Consider the following 18,724-nt stretch of genomic DNA (forward strand, 5'->3'; position numbering starts at 1 on the left):
ATTGATTAAAATAGAAATATTATTCATTAAGAGAATGCCTCTTGATATACTTTCTGAATTGTAGTTTGGAGCATCTATACAATGGATTAAAACATATTATAAGGTTTGAAGGAAACATACAGATAGATAAATGATTATTTATTCAATTTCATATTTTTAATTTTTCAGAATTAATTATTCTTCAATTCAAGAAAAATAATTCATTTGAATCAGTTTTTTTTTTTATTTTATTGAATTATTTAACCTAATCACCTCTATTTATATTCATTATATAAATGTATAATATGTATACATACGAGTATATATGATAAAAATAAGTATTTGTATTTACCTATGTGAATTTGTGTTATGTGTGTGTATATATGTATATATATGTATTATAATTTTTAATTTACTTTTAAAAAACGAGAAATTTTTCAAAAAAAAATTATTTTCACCTTATTTGAATCTTTCGAGAATAAGTTTAATTATCAAAGAAATCTCATATATTTTTTAATTATCTGCTCACACAATAATATAAATAAAAATATCATTCATTAAGAAAATGCCAATCAATATAATCTGTAAATTGTAGTTTGGAGCATCTATACAATGGGTTAGAACTTATTATAAGGTTTCAAGGAAACATACAGAGAAATAAATGATTATTCATTTAAATTCATACTTTTAATTTTCTAAGAATTAAGAATATGAAACTAAATAAATAATCATTTTTCCATCTGTACGTTTTCTTTGAACCTTATAATAAGTTCTAATCCATTGTATAAATGTACCAAACTACAATTTATAAAGTAAATTGAATGGCATTTTTCTGATGAATAATATTTTTATTTTAAATAATATGTGAGCGGAAAATTAAAAAATGTACAGGATGTTTTTGATAATTATATTTATTTTCGAAAAATTTGATTATTGTAAAAAATTTTTTTTTCGAAAAAATTTCTCTTTTTTTAAAAGTGAATTGAAAATTGTTATATATGTATATATATATAGATAAATTATTGACATGAATTATTAATATGAATTAATAGTATACATTATTAAAATTAAATATAAATACATTCATTTATATATATATATATATATATATATATATATATGTATATATATTGCATTAATATTATTGAATATAAATGGGGGTAATTAAGTTGAATAAATCGATAAAGTTAAAAAAAAAAAACTAATCTGAATGAATTATTTTCCTTGAATTAAAAAATAATTAATTTTAAAAAATTGAAAATATGAAATTAAATGAATCATCATTCATCTATCTGTATGTTTTCTTTAAACCTTATAATGAGTTCTCATCCGTTGTATGAATGTTCCAAAGTACAGTTCATAAAGTGAATTAAATGGCATTTTTCCAAAGGATGATATCTTTATTTCAATTAATGTGTGAGCAGATAATTAAGAAATTTTCAAAAAATTTAATCAATGCGAAAAATTTTTTTTTTCAAAATTACTCATTTTTTAAAAGTAAATTAAAAATTATAATATAAATGTATGTATATACACATTTATAATACACATTAATGATACACATTAATAATATACATGAATAATATGCATTATTAATATACATCAATAAAATCAAATATGAATACATTCATTTATATATATATATATATAAGTATATTACATTAATATAATTGAATAAAAATGGAGGTAATTGAGTTGAATAATTTGATAAAATGAAAAAAAATCACTAATTGAAATAAATTATTTTTCTTGAATTAAAGAAAAATCAATTTTTCCAAATTAAAAACATGAAATTAAATAAATAATCATTTGTCTATCTGTATGTTGTCTCCGAACCTTATGATAAGTTCTAATCCATTGTATGAATGTTCGAAACTACAATTCAAAAAGTAAATCAAATGGCATTTTTCTAATGAATAATATTTTTATTTCAATAAATATGTGAGCAGATAATTGAAAAATATATAGGATTTTATGAATGATCATATTTATTTTGAACAAATTGAATTATTGTGAAAAAAAATTTTTCTTCAAAAATTTCTCTTTTTTGAAAATAAATTGAAAATTGTGATATATATATATATATATATATATATATATATATATATATATATATATATATATATATATATATATATATATATATATATATATATACAGGGTGTCCCTAAATTGCCTCCCACGGACTAGCCAGCATGATACCTCGTTAAAATCCAACCGAGAATTTTTTTTCCGGAAGCTCGTCCGACGCGTAGTTTTTGAATTATAAGCGATAGCGCTAGGCCAATCAGAGTGCACCATTTCATCTAGATTTGCCGCCACGGATATTGCTGTTTTGTTCGTCTGGGTGAATTATTATTATTCGTTTACGAATTAAATATCGGCACCTCCCCTCTCTCCCTGTTGTACCCCTTCTCGAGCGCTGACCTCGGTATTGTTGCCGCGGCATACGCTGCCGGCCGCACATCCATAGGCGCACACTTGTGTGTGTAAACAGAAGCGCATCCTCAAGCATAAGGGGTACAGCAGCGAAAGAGGGGAGGTGCCGATATTTAATTCGTAAACAAATAATAATAATTCACCCAGACGAACAAAACAGCAATTTCCGTGGCGGCAAATCTAGATGAAATGGTGCACTCTGATTGGCCTAGCGCTATCGCTTATAATTCAAAAACTATGCGTCGGACGATCTTCCGGAAAAGAAATTCTCGGTTGGATTTTAACGAGGTATTATGCTGGCTAGTCCGTGGGAGGCAATTTAGGGACACCCTGTATATACACGTATAATTGATACGCATTATTTTTACACATTAGTGATACACATTAATAATACACATTAATGATATTCATTAATGATATACTTTAATAATATAAATTATTAAAATTAAATAAAAATACATCTGTTTATATATATATATTACATTATTATAATTGAATATAAATTAAGGTAATTGAGTTGAATTATAAAATAAAATAAAAAAAAAACTTATTTAAATAAATTGTTTTTCTTAAATTGAAGAATAATTAATTTTTGAAAATTAAAAATACGATATTAAATGAATAATCATTTATGTAAGTTTTCCTTAAACCTTATAATAAGTTTCAATCCATCGTATAAATGTTCTAAACTACAATTCACAAAGTAAATTAAATGGCATTCTTCTAGTGAACAATTTTTTTACTGCAATTAATATGTGAGCAGATAATTGAAAAATATAAAGGTCTTTTTCAATAATTATATTTATCTTCAAAAAAATTGATCAAAACGAAAAAAAATTTTTTTTTTAAGTTTCTCTTCTTTAAAAAGTAAATTAAAAATTATAATATATATTTATATACATTAATAGAATTAAATATAAATACATTTATTTATATATAAGTATATTACATCATCATAATTGAATACGAATGGAGGTCATTAAGTTAAATATATTAATGAAATAAAAAAAAAAAAGAAAATAAATTAAACAAACTATTTTTCCGAAATTGAAGAATAATTAATTTTCAAAAATTGAGAATGTGAAATTAAATAAATAATCATTCATCTATCTGTATGTATTCTTTGAACCTCGTAATAGGTTCTAATCCATTGTATAAATGTTTCACACTACAATTCATAAAGTAAATTGAATGGCATTTTTCTGATGAATGATATTTTTATTCCAATTAATACATGAGCAGATATTTAAAAAATATAAAGGATTTTTCCAATAGTCATATTTATTCTTCAAAAATTTAATTTATGTAAGAAAACTTTTTTTTCAAAATTTCTCTTATTTTGAAAGTAAATTGAAAATTTTAATATATATGTATATATATACACATTAATAATACACAGTAATAGTACACATTATTAATATACATTAATAATATACATTAATAATATACATTGATACAATTAAATATAAATAGATTTATTTATGTACAAATATATTTATATTACATTAATATAATTGAATATATATGAAGGTGATTGAGTTAAATGATTCGATAAAATAAAAAAAATAACTAATCTGGGTAAATTATTTTTCTTCAATTAAAGAATAATTAATTTTTCAGAATTAAAAATATGAATTTCAAGAAATAATCATTCATCTATCTGTATGTTCTTGTCAAACCTTATAATAAGTTATAATCCATTGTGTAAATGTTCCAGAATACAATTCATAGAGTAAATTAAATGGAGTTTTTCTGATGAATATATTTCTATTTTAATAAATGTGTGAGCAGATAATAAAAAAATATATGGGATTTTTCCAATAATTATTTTGATTATTAAAAAATATAATTAATGTAAGACAAATTTTTTTCTTCAAAGTTCTCTTTTTTAAAAAGTAAATTAAAAATTATAGTATATATATATATATATATATATATATATATATATATATATATACACATCAATAATACACATTGATAATACAAGTTAATAATACACATTAATAATATACATTAATAAAATTAAATATAGATACATTTATTTATATATATATATCAGCGTTAAGCCTCGGAAAGGCGGAGAGGATGTAAAGCGTTCTTTTGGGCGTTGATTATTCATATTTAGCGTGACGATCCCGACACGTCTGGTATGCTCTCCAGCTAACCCGCAACTGTCGATTTCGTCCAAGCGTTGTTATAAACAAACCATTTGTTTGTTGCTAAGATTCAGTCATTCAGCTATACTCTTAGCTTGCTAATAACGCTTGACGCTCATTTAGTTTAGTTTCATATTCAAAAGAAATATCCTTTTATTCACTTCATACATTACGTAATGGAATTATTTAACGAGATTTGTGATACTCCGACATATATATATATATATTACATCAATATGATTGAATGCAAACGTAGGTAATTAAGTCGAATAATTGAATAGGATAAAAAAAATAACTAATTTGAATAAACTATTTTTCTGAAATTTAGAAATAATTGATTTTTAAAAATTAAAAACATGAAATTGAATAAATAATCATTTATCTATCTCTATGTTTCCTTCGAACCTTATAATAAGTTCTAATCCATTGTATAAATGTTCCAAACTACAATTCATAAAGTAAATTAAATGGCATTTTTCCAATGAATAATATTTTTGTTTTATTCAATATGTGAGCAGAAAATTAAAGAATACATAGGATTTTTATAATACTCATATTTATATTCAAAAAATTTAATCAATGTGAAAAAAATTTTTTTTTGAAAATTTCTTTTTTTCTCAAAGTGAATTAAAAATTATATTATACATGTATACACATTAATAATACACATTAACAATACACATCAATAATATACATTAATAATATACATCAATAAAATCAAATATAAATACATTTATTTATATATATATGTAAGAGAATGGCCAGATAACACTCGCGAACTTTGTGTTTTGCGTGTGGGACGCATGATGAACCACCTTTTTATTCTTTTACAAGATAAAAACGGAACTTAACTTATTGAACAAAGCCTTTTAAAATTCAACGTTAATAACAAGATCCAAAATGCTCCATGTTTATTCTGTTATTGATCTTTGCCGTAGTTTCTCTGGAGACCGAATAGAAGAAAGCGGTGATAATCCTCCTCGTTATTCATTTCATTATCCTTGACACGGCTAATCCTGACAATCACACGTCCTCGTGTGCTGTAATACAAAAATTAAAAGATATTTAGACCGTTCGGCCGAACTGATCATATTACCATTCCAAAAATCACGATGTGTTTTGACAAATCCATAAGTTATAACAAATTCCGTACTAAATAACAAGTCCGGTGACAAACTGTTGACAACACCCCATTTCATAGAAATCATCTTCTTTCCACAAGAGCAAGAACTACAATCTTCTCAAAAGACTTGCATTCCTCTCATGAGACTTATATTTTCATCCAAACATGTAATTGCCGCATACATTGCCAATTATCAATTGGGCTTCACATATGTAACCGTATGACAACGTCAAGCCGTCCATACATCAACATTTCCACTCACAGTCGCCTCATGCGACAGCACCACACCATTAGCCGTTACATTGCGCCATCTCCGCTCACCGAAATGAGTAAGGTTTTTTTTTTTTTTGACTTGCAACTAATAAGCGTAATGAATGTGTGCACTAGGATCAAGCTCAAACCAAAGGGAATGACAATCATTTCCTACTCCAATAATCTGATGAATTTCTTATAACAGGTGCGCCAACAAGGATGTCACAGGTTATTAATTCAAAAATAAGACATTAAATTTGTAATTTATTACCTTGAATACTCAATGACTCTTCAGAAGATTTATCAAAATCAATATCCAATTCTGAAGGTACAGAACAGTCAGGCATTGCTCGAAGACGGTCATGAGCGTATTTGTACGTTCGATTACAATTTAGAGATTTTAGAATGTACCGATCTCCGTCTAAAACTTCAATAACACGAAATGGCCCTTTAAATTTTGAATTCAATTTTGTTTGATTTCTTTCGTGATTTTCAATTAAAACATAATCCCCAACAGAAAATTTTGAAAATTTTGCCTTTCGAGCATCAAATCGCGATTTTTCAATTTGCGAGTTAATCTCAATCATATTGGCTGCTCGCTCTCTGATTTCCGATAAGTCAATTTCTTTTCCACAATCAGTAATCGGTAACAGATTCAACGGTCTGGCTACGCGACCAATAATCAATTCCAGAGGAGTAGCTTTAGTCACACTACTGACGGAACAATTCAGTGCCAGTTGAATATCTCCAAGAGAATCCTGCCAAGATCTATTATTATCAACCTCAACAGAAGTGAGCTTATTTTTGAGTGTACTCATAACAAGTTCGACTTGACCATTGCCTTGACTGTTACCAGTAGCAATCAAATGAAGATTGATGCAATGGGAAGCACAAAAATCACGAAAATTTTTGTTTGCAAAACATCTCCCCTGATCAGCAATCACACGAACCGGTGCTCCAAATAATGTGACGATTGATTTCAAAGCTTTTATAACACTTACAGCATCAATAGAAAGAGTATAATAAAGAAAAACAAACTTAGTAAAGGCATCAATAAACACAAAAACATATTCTTTGATATTACTTTTGCCACTAAGCTTTCCAGTAACATCAATATAAAGAGTATGCCAAGAAATACTCTTTGGGATTGGATGTAATTCAGCTTAAATTTTACCAGAAGTAGATTTGGAAATTCGGCAAGTAATGCAATTTTCGACAAATTTTCGGACATATTTGGACATATTAGAAAACCAATAATGTTGGTAAGCCTTCTCTAAAGTTATATGCCATCCCAAATGAATAATCGATTCATGAACATGATTTATTATAGACCACTGAAAAGCTTTATGGATTATTGGTAAAATACGAGTGTCATTATTTCGCAGTATTTTTCTGAACAAAATTCCAGATTTAAGTTCGTACGTATTAGAAACATTTGAGTCAAGCTCATCGTTTTCTAATTTGGAAATAAGATCACGAATTTCGGCATCCTTCTGCTGCTCCGCTTGTAACCAACCGTGAGAAATTTTTGGAAAATTTATACGTTTTTGCTCAACAGTTTCAACATTCAGTTTGTCATTCTCAGGTGAAGGATTTCGAGAAAAGAAATCTGCACGTGATAGATTTTTTCCTTCTCGATAAACAATATCAAAGTCGAATGACTGTAAAAATGCCCACCATCTATAAACTCTTGGGGATAAGTCAAGTTTTGCACGAGATGCCTTGAGAGAATTACAATCTGTAACTACTGTAAATTTTCTACCATGTAATTAATGCCGAAAATGCCTAATAGCATTCACAACAGCAAGTGTTTCCAATTCATACGAATGATATCGCGACTCTATTTCTGTAGTTCTTTTGCTAAAATAAGCTACAACATGGGCCTTTCCACCAACTTTTTGGATGAAAATTGCACCGTAACCAACTGAGCTAGCATCTGTATGTGATTCTATAGTAAAATTTGGATCAAAAATCATTAAAAGAGGAGAACTTGTCAGGTGAGAAACAATTTTTGTTCGAATTTCCTCAAATTCAGGTTTCCAATCGATCCTACCCTTTCCATTAGTAAGTTTATACAAAGGACGAACAAGTTTAGAAAACCCTTTTATAAATTGCCGAAAATACGAGGCAAGTCCAATAAATTGTCCAAGTTGAGTAACAGTTTGAGGAGGCGGGAGTGCAGTCAACGCGATAACCTTGCGAGGATTTGGTCGAATTTCTCCTGCCGAAACTTGATGACCAAGAAATTCTATTTTCGTTTTCAAAAATGAACATTTCTTTAGATTGACTGAAAATCCAGCTTCAGTCAAAGCCCCTAAAACAACTTCTAATTTTCGAATACCCTCAATAATTGTTTCTGATGGGATGAGAATATCATCCATATAACAAATAATAGACGTATTCACTAGATCTCCCAAAGCTTTGTGTAATTGCTCGCTGAAAAACAGAAGGTGCATTTTTCAAACCAAAAGGCATTGCTAAATATTCGTACTGCCCGTCAGGAGTAACAAAAGCAGTCCGTTCAATAGAATCTGGGTGAATAGGAATTTGGTGAAAACCGCTAGCCATATCAAGAGATGTAAATTAATGAGCACCTCCTAGTCTATCTATCTGATCAGCAATAAGCGGTAACGGATATTTATCAGCCACCGTATTATTGTTAAGCTCCCGATAATCAACACACATTCGATCAGAACCACCTTTTTTTTTAACTAAAATAATGGGACTAGCAAAAGGAAAACAACTGGGTCTGATGACATTCTCCTCTTGTAATTCCTTGATTTTATCTCGCACTATTTGACGTTCGACAGTCGAAAGACGATAAGGTCGTCTTTGCACGGTTCGGTTGGGATCTGGCAAACGAATTTCAAGTTGTCCGGTCGTTACTCTAGATTTAGGTGTTCCTATGACGAAAGTTGAACGAAATTTGTTTAAAACATCAACCAAGAGACGTTTGTCAAGTTCAGAAACGTCTGTTTTTATTTCGTCAAAATTAAATGAATGATAGTCTACTTCACAAACATTAACCCTCGGAATTCTTTTTAGAACTAAGCTGTCAACTGTCATTTTTATTGAGTAACCAAGAGATAATATTTCTCTTCCAACAAGAATTTCAGTACTAAGAAAATCATCAGGAATCACATGAAATAAAATTCCCAGGCAATGATCATTTATAGTCACTTGTGTCAAGATTTGAATGACACTTTGAATACTGGAAGGACCGATACCGGAAAGAACGACTACAAAGTTCTGACGTTTTCCTGAAAATTTTTTAGCAATGCTTCCTTTATTCAGAGAGCATTCAGCACCGGAATCAAAACAAAATGAAAACTTCTCACCGGACTGTAGTAACTCGCCAAAAGTCGGTTGAATAGAACACAAATTAACACGACGCTCCATTCCACCTTGAGCAAGGGTATTTTGTCCAGATCCAGAAGACTTCTTGCAGCTCGTAGAAACATGTCCAACTTCCCCACATTTGAAGCACGTCACAGAAGATTTCACAGCGGTGGAGGGTATTTTCTTTGAAAGATTTCCAAAGTTGTCCGGGATGGTACTCCATGAACGACTTCGACACTCCGGTATTTTGTGTCCAAATTTTCCACAGTGAAAGCATTTTAATGAAGATACATAAGTTCTCAGTCGTTTGGAATCGAACGATGAGCCCTCTCTGGCTTGAGAAAAAGGAAAAGCTCTTTTTCGGTAATCAACTGCCATAAGTTCTTGTTGTAACTTCGTCCGAGAACTTATTTCCGAAGTAAGCGCCAAATGTTTTAAACGTGGATCCAACTGAGCCACATGAGAAAGAACAATCGAAACAGCAATTTCTTCGGAATTCATCAGTTGTAGTCGTGGAATAAGAACACTTAAAACTCGACTTGAATATGCAGCGATATTTTCATCTCCATTTGGCTGTCCAGAATATAACGAAAGTAACGTCGCCGCGGGAGTTTCAATAATTTCATATCGCTCGAGGAAAATGTTTTCAAATTGTTCCCAAGTCATTCCGTTAGAGCTGATTTGAGGAAACCAAGATGCAGCTGATCCTTTCATAGCTTTACTCAACGCAATTACTAACTTGCTCCCTTGAAGTTCCTGTTCTTGCATACACAAGCTAGCTGTCGAGCACCAAGCTTGTGCATTGATATTTTGCTCATCCGGATTGAATAGCTGAAAAGTAACTTCATGATGAGAATCAGCAGTTGGACGTTGCATTTTTCGGATTAACTCCATCATATTTTTATCTTTATTCTCAAACAAAATTTGCCAACGATCTTCCGAAGTATCAGAATTGCGTTGAGGAGTCTCGGACGGTAATTCTGAAATGGATGGTTCCGCGTCCCTTCGGTATCCCACTTCTGATGTAAGAGAATGGCCAGATAACACTCGCGAACTTTGTGTTTTGCGTGTGGGACGCATGATGAACCACCTTTTTATTCTTTTACAAGATAAAAACGGAACTGAACTTATTGAACAAAGCTTTTTAAAATTCAACGTTTATAACAAGATCCAAAATGCTCAATGTTTATTCTGTTATTGATCTTTGCCGTAGTTTCTCTGGAGACCGAATAGAAGAAAGCGGTGATAATCCTCCTCGTTATTCATTCCATTATCCTTGACATATATATATATATTGTAACGTTCTGGACGTTACGTGAATAAAATATGGATCCGCGAGTTTACTTATTAAGTCAAAGAAATCAAGAGCGTGAATAACAAGCCAAAATCAAAGGCGAAATTAAAATGTTGTGAAAAGCTTTTAATGCGTAATATGTGTTTCTCGTTTAAAGTCTGAAACAAGACTGTTTTTGCAATAATGTTGGTTGGCGCAGCAACCTTATTCTTTTTAAAGACATAAGAGGTTTATAAACGTCTTTTATCTATGCTGACTACTAGATCATTAAAGAGGGGGCAAAACGGGTGATTTCACCCTTTGTAACACTACTCCCCCCCGAGGAAAAGAGTCGTCCCGACTCGGGAAAGATAGAACAATTATAAAAGTATTCTAGTAGTCAGTGCTCAAAGGTGAGTTGGAGCTGTGGCTCTAAAAATTTAAGAACTCCCTTTTTTACTATCTGGCATTTGCCCACAGTCTCAAGGTAAACCACAGAAAACCTTGAGCAGATAGTTGAGCGTTAAATAATTCCAAAAATTTATGTGCCTTGTTTTATAAAGGTAAGTGTTATTTAGTGTCATGTGGCTTCATGAATTTGAAGACAACAAATCTTCCGGATCGCCGTCGAAAAGAAAATCCGTTCCTCATCAGGGAAAATAGTGCGGTGAAACAAACACAGATGCACGACGAGGCGGGAAACGATACATGGAAGAACTCTGGGTCCTAGGCTACATAAAAGCTGATTCCCTCTGAGAACCGGCACAGGAAACAGGGAAAAGGAATGGGTGACTGAATCCAAAGTTTCTTCTGAGACAGCACACCCTAGAGTTTGGAGGACATATGTGAGTGGTGGTATAACAATTCAAATTTACTAAGTGAATTTGGGAGATTGCACGAATAAAATAAATTGAATATGTATTCAAAAGAAAAGAAACGATCTTATCCGAATCATTTCCGTTTATTTCTTCAAAATAAGGCCACCAGTCATCCTCAGGAATCGGAGAAGATTGGAAGGAAAAGGCTGTGTCAAATAACCTGAAAAAGTGCTCACAAAAACTGACACTTAAGGTTAATAAAATGTGAAAATCAAGCAATCGCTCTTCGACCTCGAAAAATAATCGTGGCCCTTTTCACATTAATAAAAGAAACCAAAGCCTGTCCGATACAAAACTCGATTCCAGAGAAGAAGTTTCTAGAAAGAAACAACCGAAGAAAACAAATCTCAAATTGATTAGCAACGCAGAAATAACAAATCATTATAAGAAAAGTCCTCACCGAAGACAGTCCCAATTAGTTCAAAAAAAGAAAAATGTCAATCATAAAGACTCCACCCGTTTCCGCCTTCATCAATGCGGGCGTAATCACCTCAAGTTATTCGTGGAAAAACATAAAAAATATGACACAACAAGAATTCAAGATCTATTTCGAAAATCAATGGAGAACCCTAAAATGTGGTCGGGGTGAGACCATAAGAGAGAAACACAAAATGGGGCTAATATGCTTAAATTGTTGGGTTACTCGGTAAGTTCTCACGCAAATTTCTAGTTAAAAAAAAAATATAAGTTCCCCGTGTCTGATTTATTTCAGCGCGGACATGAGAAACTTCTATGAGCTCAAGCAAACTCATCTTACCTTCGCGGGAGAAAGCAAAGCTTGCCGCGAATGCCGGAAGAAATTATTCGCAACAAACTCCACCGAAGGTTGCAGCGATTGCGCAGAAGTCAAGTCCGCTCTAAAGGTTATAGCGGAACAAATTTTTGAAACTTAATTTTCTCTTTTTTTTTATATATGTAACCTCTTGTTTTCACCATTCGTTCTTTTTTATCTTGTTTTAATAAAGAAAATTAAACTTTGTTTTTCGTTTTTCTCTTAATTAAGAATAGTTCTTCATTATTCATATCTGAATTAACCCCCGCACATCGTAGACGTACAAAAATCTTTAAAAACTTGATCGGCTGTAGCTTCTGCATTTATAACCAAGACAGGAGCCGATAAATAAGAAAAAGTTTGTTTCACTAGCCAATCTTCATGAACCTCATGAATAGTTCTGAGTAGCTCTAAAGAAATACTCGATTCTTCCTCACGAGAACGGGAACGAACTCGAGCAAAAGAAGTTTCTGGGGAAACTCGCAAATAAACAATCAAATCTACTCTGAGCTCAGACGAGCGAATGAGAAGATCAAAATTTTTTGTCAATAAATGAGATTCGAAGTCGCGAAAATTACCCAACCTTCGACGAGCTTCTACAAAACAATTGCTACTGAATATCGATCTTTCCATCACCTTCACAGGCAATGAAGTCGTCTGCAGATGTCTATCTAACATAACCATTTGAGCGAAATGCTGAAAATAATAGCAATAACGATCTGGGTTCTGATACATCAAATCTAAAAGATTAATTCCACCTACATTTCGATATTCTTCAAGAGGTTCTAAAAGTGTACAGACCTGGCGATCTGCTAAAAACCTCTTAGTGAAAAGTGTTTTTCCGCATCCGATATTTCCTTCTATAATAATCGTAAGCGGTCGAGTTTTACTCAAACGAATTCCGAAAGGTAAATTCTTCTCCCAATCGATGACCGACTGTGAAGAAGGCCAAGTCGATCACAGTCGTCAAGGGTGTTCGTTTGAAGATCTAACCTCGAAGGATGTTCCTGGTCTTGGAGAGACTGTTCCAGGTTGATCCTCTTCAAAAGGAGCAAGACGATCCAAGTGAACCACTTTCTGACGCGAATGAGGAGATCTTCGGATTCTATAAACAACATCATTTATCCGGTGAACCACTAAGTAAGGGCCTTCCCAATTTCTTTGTAGCTTTGGACATCGTCCTTTCTGTCTTCGACGTTGGAAGAGCCAGACAGAATCTCCAGGATTGAATTTTAAATCTCTGGCTCGAATATCATAACGAGTTTTCGATTTATCTGAAGCCATAGAAATTCTATTCCTAGCAAAGTGATGAATTTCTACTAAACGTTGTTGTAATAAAAAGGCATAATCTGTTTGATGCTGTCTTTGCACAGGAACAGGGCCTTTCTCTAAATCTGACGGAAGTCGAAGATTTCTTCCAGTAAGCATGAGGGCTGGCGTCTGCTTTGTCGTCTCATGAATCGCAGATCTGTAAGATAAGAGGAAGAAAGGGATCCAGGAGTCCCAGTCTCTCTGATTCTGCTCTACGAAGGACGACAAATACTGTAGCAAGGTTCGATTCAGACGCTCTATCATGCCGTCAGATTGCGGATGCAAAGGAGTTGTACGAGTTTTTCTAACCCCTAAAATCTGAGTAACCTCTTTCATAAAGGTTGACTCAGAATTTCGGCCTTGATCAGTATGAAGTTCTAGAGGAACTCCGTGTCTACAAATAAACTCTTTAACGAATGCCTGTGCTACAGTAGAGGCTTCTTGATCAGCGAGAGGAACCACTTCTGGCCACTTAGTAAAATAATCAGCAATAACCAAAGCATATTTATTTCCAGAATGGGTGATCGGGAGAGGTCCAAGAATATCCATTGCTATCCTTTCAAATGGAGCTCCCACGTTGTAAATTTGAAGAGAGCTTTGTCTCTTCGCTCAAGGTCCTTTCTTTGCCGTGCAGATTCGACATCTTCGACACCAATCTTCAACGTCCATCCGGCAACGGGGTCAAAAGTAGAAGTTGCGAATTCTGCCCAGAGTTTTATTTGACGCGAAGTGTCCGCCTGCAGGAGAATCATGATAAAGAGCAAGAATCTCTGGAACTCGTGACCTGGGAACCAAAAGTTGCCACCTGATTTCTTTCAAGTCTGCACATTGCCATTTTCGGTATAAAATTCCATCCATTAAAAGGATAGAGTCCCATTGAGCCCAATAAATTTTTAAATCTGGCTCGGCTAAAGATATATCCTGCCAGTCTGGGCGAGTTTCTGCTTCTTTCCAAGACTTCACTTGATTCAAAGTGTCGTCCTCTTGTTGCGATTTTCTCTATTCCTCCTGGCTATTTTTGAAAGAAATCTTCCGTATTATAAGAGAGGGGTCACGGTTTTTCTCTAGTCGTGCACACTGTTTACACTCTGGCATTTCCTCGCAGGGTCTTCGAGAGAGAGCATCGGCGTTTCCATGATGAATTCCTGCTCGATGACGAATATCAAAATCGTACTGACCGAGCCTTTCTAACCATCTAGCTACCTGACCTTCAGGAGATTTGAACGAAAGTAGCCACCTGAGAGAAGCATGATCTGTACGTATCAAAAATCTCCTACCGTACAGATAATGGTGAAAATGTACTACGGTCTTAACGACAGCTAAAAGCTCTCTACGAGTGACACAATAATTTCTCTCGGTTTTACTCAAAACTCTGCTCAAATAGCTTATCACTCTCTCTTGACCTCCCTGAATTTGTGACAAAACCCCGCCTATTCCTGAAATAGAGGCATCAGTATCTAAAATAAAAGGAAGTTCGACCTCTGGATATGCTAATATCGGCGAAGAAATAAGATTTTCTTTCAATTTCTCGAAAGCCTCTTCGCATTCCGGGGTCCAGTCAAAAGGAATCTTGATTCCGGTCAAATGATGGAGAGGTTTAGCTATACTAGCGAAACCTCTTACAAATCTTCTGTAATACGTACAAAGGCCTAAAAAGCTTTGAATTTGTTCTTTATTCTTAGGTGTCGGCCAAGAAGAAACCTTCTCTATTTTGGATGGGTCGGTCTTCACACCTTGTGCTGAAACGATATGTCCGAGGAAGCCTACTTCTTTCTGGAACAGATGGCATTTTTTCGGGCTCATTTTCAGACCTGCTTGCTTCAGCCTAGCGAAAACTTGTCTGAGATTTTGAACTTCTTCTTCAAAGTTCTTGCCAAAAACGATTATATCGTCTAAATAAACGAGGCATATTTTGCCAGTGAGCCCATGGAGAACAGCCTCCATCATTCGTTCAAAGGTAGCTGGGGCATTACTCAGACCAAACGGCATAACCTTGAACTGCCATAATCCTCCTAAACCCGTAACAAAAGCTGTTTTTTCTTCATCTAGAGGATCCATTTCGACCTGCCAGTATCCGCTCTGAAGATCTATGGTGCTGAACCAAGTTGCACCAGCTATCAGGTCGAGTGTCTCGTCGATTCTGGGTAGAGGGTAAGAATCTTTCTTCGTTATATCGTTCAGCTTCCTGTAATCGATACAAAATCGTTTGGATCCGTCCTTTTTGTTAACAAGGACGATTGGTGAGGCCCAGGGACTAGACGATGGTTCAATAACATCGTTTTTTAGCATGTCTTCCACAAGCTTCCTAACCTCTTCTCGGGCGCTGAGAGCGAGTCTTCGAGGAGCTTGTTTTATTGGTGAACTCTCTCCGACGTCGATCTTGTGCTTGACAGAAGTACATCGGCCCTTATCACCACTATCTTTGGCGAAAGAATCTATAAATTCTAGCAAAAGAGATTTAAACGATTCTACCTGAGCTGAATTTAACGAAATCGAAGATTTCTCAACAAGGCTCTGTAAATGTGAAGGGAAATGTTGTTGCAAATCATCCTCTGAAAGTTCTATTTCCCGAATTCCAGGAGGACTCCAATAAATTCCATTTCTATTTGTACAAAGAGTCATTTCGCGATTGTTTGAAGCTAGTGAATTTCTCTTAGTCGAGATAACACAGTTATGAGCTGTAAGAAAGTCTATTCCCAAAATACCTTCATCCTCTATATCTGCTATAAAAACCTTATGTGGAGAGTCGATACACCCAAAAAGGTTAATTTGGACAGTAACCTGTCTCAAAACCGGGGTCGTCTCTCCAGTGGCTGTTCGCAGAGAAAAAGAGGGAACAATCTGGTCATCGGATTTAAAGAGATCCGATCGAACCACGGTTACTTCTGCGCCCGTGTATATTACCCATAGACAATCGACGCCATTTACAGTGCCGCGCGCGTAAAGACCAGACTATCGTAGACTTCTAATTAAAAACTGTTCTCTAAGAGGGCTTTCACTCCCAACAATCTGCGATGATTTTCGCCCCGACAAATCATCTGGAATTAGTTTTTTGAGTGAGTTCCTGTTGAAGAACTCGACTGAGGATTTGCTTCCCCTATTTCAATATTTTTCTGACGCCAGTTATAAGAGTTTGAATTCGAGCCTTGCATCGGACCTCTACTAATTTTTTTAATTAGAAAACAATGATTGGCGTCGTGACCTATTTTTTTACAAAATATACAGGTCAAGCCGGTTTGACTCGTCATGACCGCGTTCTTATTTACACGCTTGTTTTGTTGGCTTTGAAAAGAACCTCGATTCCTTGGTTCAAAATTACTATTGTTATTTTTATTTCTATAATTTTGAGGTTTTGATTCCTCCGAGTGTTCAAAACTTCGTCTTTCTGAGGTGTTTTTGGACACCTCAATCCGACGAAGCTTGTTCAGCCCAAAATATTGTTTCCTCATTGCCTCCACCTCAAGGGCTTTGGCCGTTGCCTCCCGCAGAGAAGTGAGGCCCGATGTTCCAACGGCCATTTTGATTTCCGGATCACTAATTGCACTTAAAAAGGCTTGAGTCGCTAATAAATTACGAGACGGCTCGTGATCTGGCAATGCTACACGTGAAAGCCGTTCTATATCCTGGCTAAGAGACGCGAGGTCTTCGTCTCGTCCTTGTTTTCTCGTCTGTAATTGAGCCGTGTACAGTTTCGTCAAGTGATCATTCCCGTATCTCAACTTTAGTGCAGAGCTAAGTTTCTCATAATCGGAAATTTCTTCTTCAGACAATGCCGTTAAAACATTTAGAGCCGGCGTCCGAAGACAAGAGGCAAGGCTGTGGGCCCTCATGGTGGAGTCCCACTGATTATGCCTTGCAATAGTGTTAAATTGACGTTCATACTCTGCCCATGGAATCTTTCCATCAAAAATTGGCGGTTTCAAAGGACAAAAGGGTTTCTCATAAATCTGAGAAGTAACCCCAGGAAGTCTCGAATTATTCAATTGACTCAAATGAGAGTATTGAGGCTGAACCTGAGACAAAGGCTCGGAAAAATCAACCTCATTATTTACTCTGTTTCTATAAACTGGGGATTCAACTACTCCCCTAGTAAAAGGCACAGACCTTGAATCTCGAACATCCTGGATTCGTCCTGGATGTCGGATCTCTTGAACAACGGGAACAGGAACAGGCAAGGGAACAGGAGAGGGAACAGGAGTAGCGACTCTAGAACCTTGTGGTGTAACAGCCGGTCCTCCAGCGCCACTCATTTGATGAACGGATTGAAGGGCCGCCACAGTCGTCCGAAGAAGGTCTTGAAGATTAGTTTCTGAACGCTCTCGAGCCTCCCCTTGCTCTTGAAGCAACTGGATTAGTTGTTGTTGTTGTTGTCTTGCCGCTTCTTGTTGTTGTCTTGCCGCCTCTTGTTGTTGTGTCAAGATCTTTAGCAGATCAAGTTGAGAGACCGTGGAAGGAGTTAAAAGAGGGTCTACTGAAGGTGATAAAATTTCTTCTGGAACCCTCGGATTTTCCATAAGAGAAGATTCTTCTTCACTTTCCCTTCGACGTGAGTGCGTCATACGACTACTGCTCATTGTTTATAACACGCACTGAATCGACTTAATTAACAAGAACTCAAGATCCCGCTTCTGACACCAAATGTAACGTTCTGGACGTTACGTTAATAAAATATGGATCCGCGAGTTTACTTATTAAGTCAAAGAAATCAAGAGCGTGAATAACAAGCCAAAATCAAAGGCGAAATTAAAATGTTGTGAAAAGCTTTCAATGCGTAATATGTGTTTCTCGTTTGAAGTCTGAAACAAGACTGTTTTTGCAATAATGTTGGTTGGCGCAGCAACCTTATTCTTTTTGAAGACATAAGAGGTTTATAAACGTCTTTTACCTATGCTGATTACTAGATCATTGAAGAGGGGGCAAAACGGGTGATTTCACCCTTTGTAACAATATATTACATTAATATAATTGAATATAAGTGGAGGTAATTAAGTTAAATAATTTATTTGAATAAAAAAAAATAACTGATTTGAATGAATTATTTTTCCTTAATTGAAGAATTTTTAATTTTTAAAAATTGAAGATAGGAAATTAAATAAATAATCACTCATCTATCTGTATGTTTTCTTTGAACCTTATAATAAGTTTTAATCCATCGTATAAATGTTCCAAACTACAATTCATAAAGTAAATTGAATGGCATTT

General features: G+C 34.2%; 1 pseudogene; it reads right to left on the reverse strand.

Moving 5' to 3' along the window:
* Positions 1-7,718: 7,718 nt before the first annotated feature.
* Positions 7,719-18,096, reverse strand: LOC124295058 (annotated as a pseudogene).
* Between the last annotated feature and the right edge of the window lie 628 nt (positions 18,097-18,724).

Source organism: Neodiprion lecontei, chromosome 6 (genome assembly GCF_021901455.1).
Source record: "Neodiprion lecontei isolate iyNeoLeco1 chromosome 6, iyNeoLeco1.1, whole genome shotgun sequence".
NCBI lineage: Eukaryota > Metazoa > Arthropoda > Insecta > Hymenoptera > Diprionidae > Neodiprion > Neodiprion lecontei.